Source organism: Dermochelys coriacea, chromosome 5, assembly GCF_009764565.3.
Source record: "Dermochelys coriacea isolate rDerCor1 chromosome 5, rDerCor1.pri.v4, whole genome shotgun sequence".
NCBI lineage: Eukaryota > Metazoa > Chordata > Testudines > Dermochelyidae > Dermochelys > Dermochelys coriacea.
In genome coordinates, this window is record NC_050072.1 from 21084098 (window position 1) to 21099853 (window position 15756).

Here is a 15756-nt window from a genome sequence, read left to right on the forward strand (position 1 = left end):
TAGTATATACACTTTAAAGTTAGTATTGCTTCATAAAGCAGCCAAGTTCTGTTACAGATGGGAAAATAACAGGTTAAAAAGGATTTTTAAGTTTTATTTCTTCTTTTAATTGATTTAAATTGTTTAAATATCAATAATTAAATTATTTAAGTTAATCCCCCTTCCCATCTCATTAGAAAGTGGGACGTACCTTTAATTATTATGACACATGAAGCCTTCCCAATATACCTTATTTATTTAACTTATTCAGCATCTGCGGAAGATGCCTTTGTATAGTTTTATATTTTTTATTTAAAACAACTTAAAGCACTACAGTTTATTTGCTGTCAGAACAACAGAGCGAATTTTGTGGACAAGCAATGAATATTCAACCTATAACTGTGCATTCAGAAACAATAGAAAAAAAGACACTGAGATACTTTGCCTGAACTTTGTGGCTTCTAAAAACTTAAGCTGGGGGGGGGGAGGGAGGGAGAGAATATAATGACAAGCAAAAACAGAGAAACCCTTAAACTAGCTGCTTCCAAGAATGAACTCTGCAGGGGGAGGGGGGGAGGAAAAACAAAGAAAAAAATAAAGAAAAAAACCTTTCTATTTCTAGTGAGAACCAAAGAGGCTACCTCACTGACTTTTTCCATTTGTAATTTTAATCGTGTTGATGATACCAAAGATACCAAAGATTTCTTTCTCTGTGCGGTCTGCATTTTGCTCGTGCTCTTTTATAGTTTTCACCTTTCTCTCTTACATACAGTAATGTACAGCTGCAACTCAGATACCCCAAAGAAATTCCTGTAGTGGGAGACTGCTAATTCTGATGAGGGCATTTTCTGTGTTTGTCTTATTCATTCCTGCCAGCTAAAAATGTCCAAGGCCAAGTCAGGCAAGTTCAGAGCCTGGTAGAACCACTTTACTTCTCCCACCTTCAAATTCAGACTCTTGGTTGGTATCTGATTTTTGTTCTTTGACTGTTACCTTGGTAAAATAAATCTATATCCTGTTATCTTGCCAAATGCAGAACTCCATCTGAAATATTTGGGATTTTTGCATTTGAATCCAAGGCAAAAATTGGACTAGTATCTCTATCTCTGTTTAACAATGTTATGGGTCTGATCCTATAGTCCTTATTCAAGCGAAACTCCCATTGACGGTCCTTAGAGATGTAAGTGCAGTATCAGGAGAAAGCCACACAGTTAAGAAGGTACTTCTCTCTGCTCATTACATGATTTAGTAGATGCTCCATACACAGGGCTTCCATTGACTTCAGTGGGAATGATATACGTGGGGCTCAATCCTGCAAACTCACACAAATATCTCTAATTCACATAAAGCCAGATTCTGTGAAGTACAGCACTATTTTTAGTGGATGGTAGAGAGGTCAGGAAGTAATTGCTGCCCTATGTAAAGCGTTGCACATATGACTGTGTGCATTATGGGATTTATTTATTTTTTACTTCCTCTAAAACATCAGGCATTGGGTGCTGCAAGAAGCAAAATACCAGATTAATTAGGGTATGTTTACACTGCAGTTAGGAGGTGTGATTACAGCATGTGTTGACATACCCAAGCTAGCTTTCCTCAAGCTAACTTGAGTAGCAATGAAGCCAGGGCAGCCCAGTTGACTGCATAGCTAATGCCAGCTGCCCAAGGCACATAACTGAGCAGAGCTGTTGAGCGTGCCACAGATTCACTGCTTTTTTATGTCTACATGTGCTGCAATCACATCTCCCAACTGCAGTGTAGACATATGTCAGTGAATCAAAGGTCAAACCTAGTACAGTAAATCCTCTGGACCAGAGTCTTATCTGAAGAGCCCCAGTGTAAATCTGGATATCTCTCAGGAAGGCATGGAATTACTGAGACTTTACGCCAGTGAACCAAAGATCAGAAACAAGCCCTGAGATTCTAATCAACATATTAGATATGAGAGAAACAAAGGCTGCTTTCTCATTTTTTTTCTTTTTTACAATTACATTTTGTCACAGTCTCATCTGTTGAGTTAATTATTTTTTCTCCGGTTAGCAGAGAAATGAAGACACATTATGCTCCATTAGTAAGATGCTCCTAAGTGATTACTTAACAGTTGTTTGCCTCTTTTTGTCATCAGGGAATAAATAGTGCCCTTTTGTGCTTGTTTCTTTTAGCCTGTTATATGATTGAATGACTATTAAAATCCATGCATCAGCATCGTTTACTTTCTGTATACAGTGTTTAACACTTCACAGGTTTATATCAAATAGGTTTAGACATAGGGGGCCCAATTTTGCATTCACTTGGACCCTGCACAATCCCATTGACTTCAATGGGAGTTTTGCCTGAGTAAAGAGAGCAAGATTGTGCCAACATACACAGAAGATTTGTAGAGAAGTATATCCAGACTCTGAGTTCAGTTACACGAGTAACTGAGTTTGCTCTCTGGCCTGTAGAAGCTAGGGCCTGCTCCTGCTCCCAGTGACATAGAAAACTCCTCAATCGAAGGAGAATCCAGCCCTGCAAAGATACAAAGGCCCTGGTTCTGTAACAAGGATTGTACCCATGCAGAGTCTCACTGGGTTCAGTGGGACTCCACTCAGGCAGATATGTCTGCTAGGATCAGGGACATAAAACTATGTAATAGTCTAATACACTTGCATATATTATAGTGATATTTAAGCTTTACAATAAGGTGTTTGCATCAGCAGTGCATTGTTGATTCAAATTATTTTCATCATCAGCTCAACCCAAAAGCTCCATTTTCGTATTAAACTTGCTTCCTCCCCCCTCAAAAAAAATAACAAGTCTTTTTTTTCTTGGAAAAGACAGTGGCTTGATACGTGTGCTTTTGATATCTGTTTGTATCTATCTGTCCACCTTCAATATGGAGCTATAATAATTCTCAGGATTCCTTCTAGGTATGGAGGAGATGATATATTCCTTGTGTTAAGTGAAATCTTCCATCCTATACCATCCCCTTTCACCTCCCAGCGTACATCTAAGACCATTGACAGTTTGAACACAGAAAATAGTCCGAATTGGCAAGATCCCCTACAGCAATTGCATTTCTTACCAGACTCATGCTTCACTTGCAAAGTGTGACATTACCACGGGACGAGTGCCTTCCTTGAACCAAAGCAACGATTTTGCCAGTCTAGACCTCTCTGTGCTTTTTTAATTCTTCCTGTGAATACCTCAGCTTCAACTGGGCCGCCATACCGTACCTGGTGGGCTTATTGTACTGTGGTGCTTTGCAATGCAACCCCACAAAGAACAATATTTGTAATAATACCAAAGGTTCTTCTTCTGCTGCTTCTTCTTCTTCTTCTTCCTCCTTCTCCTCCTCCTCCTCCTTTTCTATTTCTTCACGGTTCCAAAGCTTTAATATAAAACTGGGCATGTTGGCAACGCAGACCGCGCAATTCCTTACCGAATTTTCTCAGATATACCTCATAGATAATAGTGTTTAGAGTAATGTTATTATAGCGTATGTAATAAATTATTCACTGTTTCTTTTTGGTACCTGTGATTTAAAGAAAAAAAAGCTTTATACGTTTTAGGTTGTGCTTTTGTAATAGACAAAAAAGGTGCGCTAAAATAATGTACGTCCGTCTTTTTTCCCTTTGGATTTTTATTTATTCTGGATTGGGGAAAGTTGCAGAATGAGCCCAAAGTTTACAGTTTCATATTTTGCTGAAGAAACAAACTGTGTTAATTTGCTCTGTTGAAAAAAAAAAGGATTATTTTCTACATTTGTGCTACTTGGTCTGAACAACTAATTGTTCTGTGTTACAGTGTAGTATTATAATTAGCAACTGCCAATCAGTGCTATAATTTGTATGCATGAGGCAAAAAAAGTTTAGCAGTGTGATGCATTGTGGTTCTTAATGGCAACTTTTTTTTTCCGTTCAGAAATAGACCTTAACCCTTGGTTTAATGGAATTTATGCATGGGAGCCTGTTATCTGTTAGCAGTTGTGGAACAATTGTGTATACATTTAAACTGTGAAAACATGCACAGGTCTGCCTCATGCAGTTGAAATACTTGTTTATAGGAGAAGTTACATCAGTATTCAACTCTATCCTGCTCAGTCCATGTTTAAGAAAAAACAAAATCAAATTGGATTCCAGTTATAAAACAAGAAATTTTATTCAAAGCAAAGTTTGACCAATTGGCAGTTCCCCGTGGCCAATAAATTTAATTTATGAGTGGGTCATTTAAAAATACATCTTATTCAAAATTGAGTCAACTGTGCATTTTTTCCAAAAATAAAAGGAGTTATTTTGGCTTTATGGCGGAAACCTTAGACATAACATGTAATACCCTCAAATGTAAATGTAGATATTATGGAGCTTCATAAAAATTCCAGACCTCTTTCACTGATCTTCCTGGGAATAACCATTCTAATTCTTTTTGTGCTTGGTTTCTTCTTGTATTTTATAATAAGTCAGCATTCAGCATGAACCAAAAGTTTCAGTATTAGCAGATCTAATGTAGAACAACAATTCAGACTGCCTCAATGATTCAGTCTAAAAAACATAGTTAGAATCCCCACCCATGTGTCTTGCCTATGCAACTGTATTTCACATCTCTCTCTAGTCTGAAGTGCATACATTGGCTTTATTTGAATCTTACTGAAAAAATACTGAAGCTCTTTTTTGTTCAGTCCGTTTAGGATACACCCAACCCTCATTTCCCTCAGTTTACGGTTAGTATTTAATAAAATATTTTGTACCCAATTTAAAATTATCTCTATATCCTAAACTAATCTATCCTTCAAGAACCCACAAAAACTAATTTTATAGTAGCACTATTTGGTATTGGCAAATTTAGTGTTTTTTATATTTGGGTTCACTCACCCACTTGCAAACTTTTACATAAACCTAACTCATTGATCATGCTAAAGGTAAAGCCAAATCAACTACTAAATACACTTTACTTTGCATAGGAGAGTGCAATTTAGGAAATAGAAGGTGTAAAATCGGCAATCTACTATACACAACATCTAAATTTAACATCTGTACAATGTTTATATTATCTGGCATTAAGAATATATTGGAGATGTGCTTTCATTAGTGCAAAGAAACATATTTTTATTTGGCCTTATGAAGTAGATTGTGATAATGGAAGCTTTGTAATATAGTCTGTTTATTTTTTCCCCTTATTTATCTGCCAAAGATGATAATGGATACAAGAATTTTAAATAGGTTTTTTTGTAAGACAGTTAATGATTGTAATAGTGTTTAATCTTCCAGAAAGCTTTATATGTTCTTCCGCAATAAACAGAATCAATATTTGTTTCAGTAAATTCAACTCATGCTAACAGATCCACAAACTATTCCTGCTTAATGCAGTTATTATAATATCTATACATTAAGTTCAAATTAATTTTTCAATCCAAAGGAAACAAGAGGTATGTGAGACAATGACAATGTCCATTACTGTTTATAACAAACAGTAGATGGTCCAGCTTACTAAGATTTGCCAAGGTACTTGTATTATGAAATTTAAGGTATATTTTATTATGCCATTTTATGTCATTTTTTTTAACTTTGTGGAGGTGATATGTTGAATTGAGTGTAAGCTGAGTTTTCCAGACAAATAAAGTAGCTACAGAGTGAATGTTATTTTATTATTAAAGGTTTTTACTCAATGATTTGTGCCAATAGATGTCCTTTATCTTAATAACAAATACTGTATAATTTTCAAATTTTTATTTATAGCTATTGATGTAAAAAACCACACACACATGATTTGCCAAAGTTCAATAAAGGAGGAAAACCCAACATTTTTGCTTCCTTGTGCAATGAAAAGGTCCTTTATTTTCAGGTGCCTTTTATAGTTATTAGAAACCCACCTAGAGTCTGATCCTGCATCACTGAATTAAATGGGAGCTTTGCTATTGATCTCAATGGGCACAGGATCAGACCCTGAAATACCACATTTTGTAGCAGACTATAAAGCAGAGCTGGGTACATTTGGAATACTGCAGAGCCTGATCCTGAGAAATGCAACCTTGTATGCAGGATCAGGCCCCCAGTGAGCAGATGTATTTGTAAAAATGTCATAGATTTTAACCTAGGACTGTGACAAACTTAGCTAACACCAAAAGTGAATTATAAAGGAATGGGAAGATCAGGGCATAAAGGAAAAAATCTTAATTATGCTGCAGACTCTCTCTAATGGACCCCCTTTCCAACCTCTTTTCCAAGGCCCCAATCCTGCAGTGACTTACATATGTCCTTAACTGTATGTGCTGATTGTCGATCCATTGATCTCAATGGGACTACTCAGAGTCCTTAAAATTAAGCATGTGCACAAGTCATTTCAGGCTCAGGACCTACTATGAAGCTTGAGAATGAGACAGGTTTGCTTGCTGCAAGTTTTCTGCATTCTTGTTGGCAATGCAACAAGTCTTGGCCTTTCACTAGTTCATTAAATGGCAGAGGAAAGGACAATAGGCAATTGATGATATTATTGGCACAGCTGCTGGGGGAGATGAGCAGGGACATACACCTTAATTTTTACTCTCCTGTGAACAGTGAATCACAGGATGCAGACCCCTCCATCTTTTTCTATACCTCTGCATCTCTACTGTTGAATACGATTCACACATAAAGGCCCAAATACGTCCCTCTTGTAGTAATTGGACTCCAACCCAGGGATGAATTTTACCCCAAGGTTGTCTTTATAGGGCTTTTGCCATTGCTCAGGGCAAATCACCACACAGAAGTCAGCCAAGGTAGAAGTCATAATAGTCCCTTTATTTTTTTCAACAGTCTCTCTGGTTTTCTGAAACTGACATTCAACCCCTAATTCCCTGGGGTACCTCAGCTAGTATTAATTTGCTATCTAGGCCAACAATGACATACTTCAGTGACAGGCATAAAAAGCAAATCACCATGTCACCGTATTTAGAAGTTGTACAGTATTGTGTAACTCACTTTATCACAAAAAACTGAAGTAAATTACACACAAGCTACCACCCTGAGTCAGCCTTTACTGTGTGAATCCACCACTGTAGCAGCAAGAAGCAGCAGAGGTGCTGCTCTAGCTGAGGTCCCATGCCTTGTTCCCATAAAGTGACTTGCCCTTGTTAATGTTGTGCAAGTCTCTGATCATGGATCTTTATCCCAGACTCAGAAGAACCATATATCATTATTCTTTCTCTTCCTGCATGGCTCCTGGTTTATTCTAAAAGAAAAAAATAATTTAAGGATTGGTGTTGGGAAGGTACAACAAATTCAGTTAACCTTCATTTTACTATAGCTATGGAACGTCTTTTATTCTCGAGTGGCCTCATTCAGAGTTGATAAGATGCAAAATAAATGAACAAGGAAATGCTTTGAAAGGTGAAGTTTTCCTTTGTTTATCTCTCTGAGTAAAAAAGGCATTTAAAAATAGCCCTTTCCTTCCTTGGTCTCTGGGAAGAATTGGAAGATACATCCCAGCCATCATTTTCCATTGCTTTTTCTCTGAAGTAAGTTGACCTGTTGTTGACCACAGTTGTTAGTAACCAGTCCTGCTGAACCTGTGCCCAACAGTTCTACCACTAGCACAGATGAGACAAAACAAGGGTACCACACTTCAAGAAAACTTCCTGCAATGGTGCTGAAAGTAGTTTTGTCCCATCCAAACCAGCAGTTACACTGGTTACAGAACAGGTCAATTGTAACGTGTTGTTGACAACTGTTGTCAGCAAAAGGGCAGTTTGGGCTTTAGAGTCTAGAATATTTTGGGGGGACTAAAGCATTTTAACTGTGCACTTTGGTGCTAATTCGCTTCATATTCCTCTCTTGAACTCTTTGACTCAGATACTGCTCTCATTTAATTTCATTGGGTGTCACTGGTCCGTCCCAAAGCAGAATATGCCTTTTGTGTTTGATTTTAAAGAGCTCAGGATGTTATTTTGAGTCTCCTCTCTCTTTTCCTCATTTGGTCTCTTGGATGCTTTGAGTCTGATGGGGAGAATAGAAGAATCAAATTCTCTTTTAGGCATCAAATTTCATGTCCACGAATTTGCTGTCCCTTAGGTGCCATCGTTCCGGGCAGTGCTACACTTAAAACGCTGCAGTGGCACAGCTGCACCACGCTTCAGTGAAGATGCTACTACTCTGATAGAGGCGGCAGCTATGTCTGTTGACATGGCACTGTCTACACTGGTGGTTAGGTCGGAATAACTGCATTGCTCCGGGGTGTGGGTTTTTCCCACCCCTGAGCGATGTAGTTATACTAATGTCAGTTTATAGGGAAGACCTGGCCTCAGAGCAGTCTTCTAGATGTTCCATCTGTCCTTGCCTTCACAGCTCCACATTTTCCTGGCACAGCTGTCCCCTAAACTTGCCTTCTACATGTAACAAAATAAAACAATCCATTTAAAAACAAAGCCAATACCATAGTCATCTTGTTTCAACCATTTCCTTTGGCAGCTCAGCTGGTGTCCAGGCTTTGCAAACCAGCTTCACTGGTCTGAAGTAGCAGTGTGTAACTTCTCTTGTCAATTCAAGACAAGACTTGAGTGCAAACCCACTGTCCACATGCAGCTGTGTGACTAAAAGTCAGTCCACTCTGTGAGCGACACAGCAGAGTGGGCCTGGAATGAGAGAACAGAGGGGAGCAAGAGGGACTCTGCAGCTCTGCTTTAAAGCTCTGCATTAATTTCTTATTTTAAGAATGAAAAAAATGGCCATTTATGCACCAGAAACTGAAAAAAAAAAAATCAAAACATCCATCACTATGGGCCTAATTCATAATCCATTTAAAGCAACAGTACATGTCAGTGACAACACAGCCAAATTCTATACTGTATAGACCCACACTCTATAGACCCATTAAAGTTAAGTGGAGAATCCAGGTCAATATATATTTTTAAGCACTTTTTAAAATGACAGCACCTAAATTTCCTAACACTCTGTTTTCCTTGAAAAGTGCAAATCAGAGGTGTTACTTTTCAGGCCAGAGCCTGCAGTCCTGACACACGCAAACTGCCGTGGGTTGTGGTTTCTGTGTTGTTTGGAGTGGTGGCAACTTGGCTACATGAAAACTGCAGGAGAAAGCTCCATAAAAAGGGGTTAGGCGCTTCTCAACACAGTATTGAAACTGGCATGACCATCAATGGGAGCTAACATACATGTGCGTGTGGAAAGGAGTATTCCTCTCAAAGGTTAATAAGTGCTGTTAATTAGCTGGCACACATGCAACTATAAGAACAATGCATTTTCTCACATACATCCTTTCCTTCAGTGTAGGGATACAACAATTCTTTCTGAGCTTTGTTCCAACAGGAATGTTCCATATTCCGCATCTGTAAGTCATCAAATGAAAAAAAAAAGGTTTGCAAAAAGCTGTTACTGGAGTTATATGTTTCAATTACTGCATTAGAACATCGTGGTAGCTGTTGACACATTGGGGCACTTTAAACCCTTTGCTAAATTCCCAGTCCTTTCGATAATTCGGTTGAGTTTTGAGAAGCTATTTTCTATTTGCTGTGTTTTCATCATGATGCCATTATTCTCCCATCCTGATGTTTTTGTCTACAACATTGCTTACACTGGATTCTTTATATTTTTATTCCTATCATTAAATGGTAGTGCTGTAAATTCTGCAATTAATGTCAAATAAACAGCTTTAATTCACCTACAATGGATCACAATGCCTTCTTTTCCTTTATACTGAGGTAAATTTAGCCAACACTTTCTCAGAGGACATTTAAGTCACATTTGTGCTACCAAGCCAATAAATAATACTCCAAGGTTCAATGTCTTTGACTAGGAAACAAGACACATAGATCTCCCAAATGGTAACAATTCTTAGTGAAACCAATATTTGTGTCATGCTTCATATGGAAGAAATAATCTAAATGCGCACAGCCAAAAGAGCACATAGCCAAGTAACAAGCACTGAACAGCCCTGTCAATGCCAGCAATGAAGAACATCATGTAAAGTGTGTTTGCTCCTGGTTGCATCAAGTGAAGGTAAGGTATGTGGATGTCTGGTTTGCATGCATAGAAAACCTTTAAATAGTTATGACCTGATACTCTGAGGAAGCTATAATGAAAATTTTGTATGTTGAGTTTAGAAAGGCTTTTGACACAATCCCATATGACATATTTATAAGCAATCTAAGGAAAAGTGGTCTAGATGAATTTCCTATAAGGTAGGTGCACAACTGGTTGAAAGACCATGCTCCAAGAATAGTTATCAATCGTTCCCTGTCAAACTGGGGTTTCACAGGGGTCAGTCTTGGGTCTGATACTAGTCAATATTTTCATTAACGATTTGGATAATGGAATGAAGAGCGTGTTTATAAAATCTTTGGATGACAACAAGCTGGGAGTGCTTGCAAGCACTTTGGAGGACAGAATTAGAATTTAAAATTACTTTAACAGATTAGAGAATTGGACAGAAACCACAAGAAATTCAATAAAGCCAAGTGCAAAGTCCTACATTTAGGAAGGAAAAATCAACTGCACAGCTACTAAATTGGGAATAACTGGATAGGTCATAGCACTGCTGAAAAGGATCGCAAACTGAGTATGAGTCAACAGTGTGATTCATTTTTAAAAAAGGCTAATATCATTCTGGGCTATATTTAACGGGAGTGCCGCAGGTAAGACACAGTAGGTAACTGTACTAAGTACTGGTGAGGCCTCAGGTGGAGAACTGTGTCCAGTTCTGGGCACAGGGCCATTAAGGGTGCAGGGCTCGGGACATAGGCACCGAGTTTCTATCTGCTGGGGGTGCTCCCCGTGGCTCTGCCCAGGCCCTGCCTCCATTACACCCCTTCCCCCAAGGCCCCACCCCTGCCCTGCCTCTTTCCCACCCGGTTCCACCCCTTCCCCTGAGCACGCTGCACCCTAGCTCCTCTTCCCTCCCCCCAGCACCTCCTGATGCCGCAAAACAGCTGATTGGCAGCAGGTGCTGGGAGGGAGGGAGAGGCACTGATTGGCGGGGCCTGCTGGCAGGCATGAGGCACTTGGGGGAGGGGAAGGTTGATGGGGAGGGGGAGGTTGGTAGGGGGGCTCCTCCTATCCCTCCCTGCCCACCTCCTCATGAAGAACGGAGCCCCACCAAAGCAATGGGCCCAGGATGGTCACCCTGATTTGCCGTACCCTAGGGACAGCTCTGTCTGGGCACCATACTTTAAGAAAGAGATGACTACATTGGAGGAGAGCAACAAAAAAATGATAAAAGGTTTAGAAAACCTGACCTAGGAGTAAAGGTTAAAAAAAACTGGGCATATTTAGTCTTGAGAAAAGGAGACTGGGGTGGGGGGGGGACACCTGATAATACTCTTCAAATATGTTAAGGGGTGTTCTAAAGAGTGATTAATTGTTCTCCATGTTCACTGAAGGTAGGACAAGACGAAATGGCTTTATACAGAGATTTAGGTTGGATGTTAGGAAAAACTTTCTAACTGGAAGGGTAGGTAAGCTCTGAACAGGTTTCCAAGGGACGCTGTGGAATCCCCATCATTGGAGGTTTTTTAAGAACAGGTTGGACAAATGCCTGTCAGGGATGATCTAGGTTTACTTGGTCCTGCCTCAGCGCAGAAGGTTGGATTTGATGACCTGTCAAGGTCCCTTCCAACCCTACATTTCTGTGATTCTATGAAAAAGCATCTGTATGTCAATTAAACAATGGTTCCGTATCCTAACCATAGGGGAATTTTGTGTACATGTGCATGCATATGGGGATGGGGGGGCTCTGTTTGCTTTTTAACAGCTTGCAGAACCAACAGTTGACAATAACAACAAGGGAATTTGATGTTTTACGTTTAAAAGGAAAATGTCATGAAATAAGCTGTCAGTGTGAGCTAAGGCTACTCATCTTCTTGTGCAGTGTTTGAAATGTGCACATATTTTTGGAATAGACTGAACAGGTAAAAGGAGATTTTGTCAAAATTCTCTCCATCACGTGGATCATTTCCTTATAGTGGAATCTAATGGCATTCGTGATTGCAAGAAATTAGTACAGGCTTCAAAGTTCATGTTTTGGTTAATCCATTATAAAGATACAGTCACTCAGATACTATGGTGAGGGGCAACATAAGATAAAGCTAAGATATTCCCCTCTGGGTTTGGTTTCTGAAACCATCCCCACTGCAACGCATAGGAGTTTTGATTCTGGTCCATGTCTAGTGACAAGGTGTTAGCAAAGCTCTACAACTGAAGAACCTCTATCAGTAAAATGTATCGTATAGGAGAGAAAAGTGGGTTCCCACAGCAATAATAATCAGAACAACTGGAAGGAGAGTTGACAACTGGTGAGGGTAAAAAGTGCTTTGCCAGCAAAAAATAGAATTAAATAGATTACACTGAGACAAATGCAGTCTATGGTGGGTCATTTCCATTTCTCTTGCGAGTTCACTCCCCTGGGAAAGCATTTTGCAGGCACTTAACAGTGGCCACATCTGAAATAAGGTGACCGCACCATTTCATTAAGCTGACAAAGAGCTGAGAGATGACCTGAGTGCCTGGCAGGTTTTAAGTCAGCACTGCAATGGCATGTCACATGTGGCAATCAGGTTGACTTCAGTCAGTGAGATATTTATATGCACAGATGCTTTGAATGGAAAGGGTTCATTGGGTCAGATTCTGCTCTGAGTTATACCAGTGAATGTCTGGAGTAACTCTATTAACTTTCATCACTGGCTTCAATGGGATTAGGATTGCAGCCATATAATTGGGGGCCGGGGGGGGGGTTGGGGGGTCAACCACTTAAAACATTGGGAATCACAGTTAAATCACTGCATCCTACTTTGAAATTTCTGCCCTCTGTTTGCCCATTGATTTGTAAACGTGCTTGTATTTTTGAGCATTTACCAGCAGAGTTGCATGCTCTGCTTGGGAAAAAGGTAGAGCTATTATTTCTGACAACTGATTTCAATAGGAATCGCACATGTGCTACTGGGGTAAAATGTAGCTCTGAGTGATCAATCTTATTGTGTCTTGTCTTTATAGCAGTGTACTAAGATACATTCTTTCCTGCAATAACACTTTGCACTTATATAAGGCCTTCCATCCATAGACCTCAAAGATGTTCATGAAAGTGGATAAACACCATCATCCCCCTTTTACAGATGGAGAACTGAGCCATGGGAAGCTTTAACAATCAGCCTCAGGTTGTTCAGTCAGTCAATGGCAGCGCTAGAAATAGAACCCAGACCTCTGGAATTTCACTCTCTTGTCCAGGCTACCTTGAGACTCTGATGTCTTTATTTCTGCAGTGCCTTCTCAACATTACAAACACGAGAAAACATCTGTTATTCTTTGCACGCTAAGTATATGGTATTTGGCAGCATGGAGAGATTGGCGAGGAAATCTTTCTGGAACATTTATAGGCGTTATTGTATCTCTTGTTATGATGAACCACTTAGTGGAAAGATTTGGGGATCTAGTTACTCTCCCTTTAATGCTTATAACTCTCACCTTAGGCCAGCAGGGCAGAGCAGTGAGGGTCCTCTGTGTCCTGGCATTATGGGTTTGTCTGCTTCAAGTTAACTGAAAAAGTAAAAATATCGAGTACAAACAAACCCCAGAGGAGGATCCCTTAAACCTCTCCTGCCCTTCCCTTTACCCACCCACCAAAACACACACCTCACATGCCACAGTGTTCCCCCTGAGAGCTTGGAGCAAGGACCAGAATTTGGCCCTAAAAATATTTAATGTGCATATTGTATTCTTACTCCATGTTATGAGGCCCTCATCTCTCTACTTCTTCACCCTACTAGGTCTCACATGATTATTCCAAGTTAAACCATGTTACAAATCCCAGTTTTGTCCCTGGAGCCAAAAAAATACTCATAGAGAAAGATTTGGCATCTTGGTTGGCTGCAATTCAGAAACTCTAGGGAAAGCGACAGCTCTTGCTTTGTGAAATGTTCACAGCTGATAAAACTATTATTATTTGATATTACAGCAGGGCAGAGTTGCCAACCAAGCTCAGAGTCCCATTGTGCTACTACGTACTTGTGCGTACACATAAAGACAGTCCCTGCCCTGAAAGCTTATTTTCCTAAATTCATAAAATTTCATGCTGAGACTATGGAAGTCTGCAATTTTCTGTAGCACTCATCTTGAAGGGAATTAAATCAATGGGAAGAAATGTAAAATAATGCAGGTGGGTGGGTAATGCAGGAGTGGTGTATAACACAAACTGCAGCACCATTTTTTTATGTAGGTTACAGAACTCTGCACACCTACAATTTTGTGACTGATACTAACTCTCCTTTTATTGCCTTTCTGCTTTGGGTTATACACACCTGCCTTCCAGGTAAACCAGACACCTATATGGCCTGATTTCTAGAAGTGCTGGGCACCCACAACTTCCATGGAGGTCATGGAAAATGCAAATGCTCAGCACCTTTGAAAATCAGGCCAGTAGTGGCCTTACCTTCCTTGCATCTTTCCTCTGGATTACAAGGTGGATAGATAAAACAGAAGATGTAGGAGAGAAGGCAGTCATGTTGAGATGCACGTGGATAGGCAATATAGGAGGGGACACGATTTTACATTAGTGTAACATCTGAAGTGGTGTGTTGTTAGAGAAAACTTGATTCACATATCTTCTTGATATACTTAATCCTGCCTTAGTGTGGGAAGGGGACAGACCAAATGTTCTCTTGAGGTCCCTTCCAGCCCTACTTTCTACTAGGATTCTTAGTAAACCCACGAAGGAACACCAAAGATTTTAAATTATTTTTAAACAACTGCAACTGCTGTTGTGTTCTGCTGGTATAGACACTTGGTTTGTTTTATATTTACCAGATATTCAGCAACAGTCAGATTTCTAGGAAAATTATGAATCACACAGACACATGCGCGCGCACACACACACACACACACAGTGCTTTTTGCCAACAAGCTCAGCCCTCACCTCAGAAACGACCATGTCCCACTCCACACCAATTTGGCATCATCAGTGAGTTATGTAATGGAACTGAAGGGTTAAAAGGGGAGAGCAGAGCTCGCTTCCCTTGGAAGGGGTTGAGTCCATGTTGCGCCACACGAGTCCACTGTTATCAGCCCTCATGATTTTACTGTTAGTTTTCAGTTGTATGGTGTTTTCCTTAAATCACTAACTTCTGGAGTCACAGGGTTATATGAGAATCTCAGCTGTTGTTTTTAAAACATGTACGCCTCCATGGCTGTGGAGAAAATGTGACCCAAGTGTACCTAAAGCTTAAAAAACAGAAAATAAATTAAAAGAAAAAAAAATGTAGGGGGAGGGGAATGTTGGGTTTTTGTTCTGTTTTGAAATCTCGTGATTTTTAAGCAAATCTCATAAGCTGGGAAAGCCTGACTCATGATTTATGAATGATTGAAGTTGGCAGTAATGTGCTACACATGCCTTACTTCTGATTGGCTCTACAAAAGCACATGGTGTGAGATCCTCACTCCTGCTCCAGCCTCTTTACACTGTGTAAAAGAACCAGAGCAGCATAAAGCGGCCCTGAAAGTCCCATGTCCAGCTGAAGGATTCCTTGGGGCAGACAGTGGGGAAGGCAGACATAAAGCTGCCTCCCAAGGACCGACTCACAAGCTGTGGCCTAGGGGGCATGCCTGGTGTGGGGACAAAGCACGTAGCACTGAAGAGATGCCAGGAAGTCCACAGAGTAACTTAGGGAGACAGCTCATCATAACTTACAGAATCTCACCCTTGGGCCTTTAATTGTTTAGTCAGTGCGTCAGGGTTCCCTCCCCATTCTGAACTCTAGGGTACAGATGTGGGGATCCGCATGAAAGACCCCCTAACCTTATTCTTACCAGCTTAGGTTAAAAACTT

General features: G+C 40.0%; 1 long non-coding RNA gene across 1 annotated transcript; it reads right to left on the reverse strand.

Moving 5' to 3' along the window:
- Nucleotides 1–1225: 1225 nt before the first annotated feature.
- Nucleotides 1226–13527, reverse strand: LOC122460378. The gene is made up of 3 exons (XR_006281642.1): nucleotides 13401–13527; nucleotides 9200–9274; nucleotides 1226–8563 (listed from the first exon to the last, which is right to left on the reverse strand). It is a non-coding gene; the product is annotated as an uncharacterized LOC122460378 (long non-coding RNA).
- Between the last annotated feature and the right edge of the window lie 2229 nt (nucleotides 13528–15756).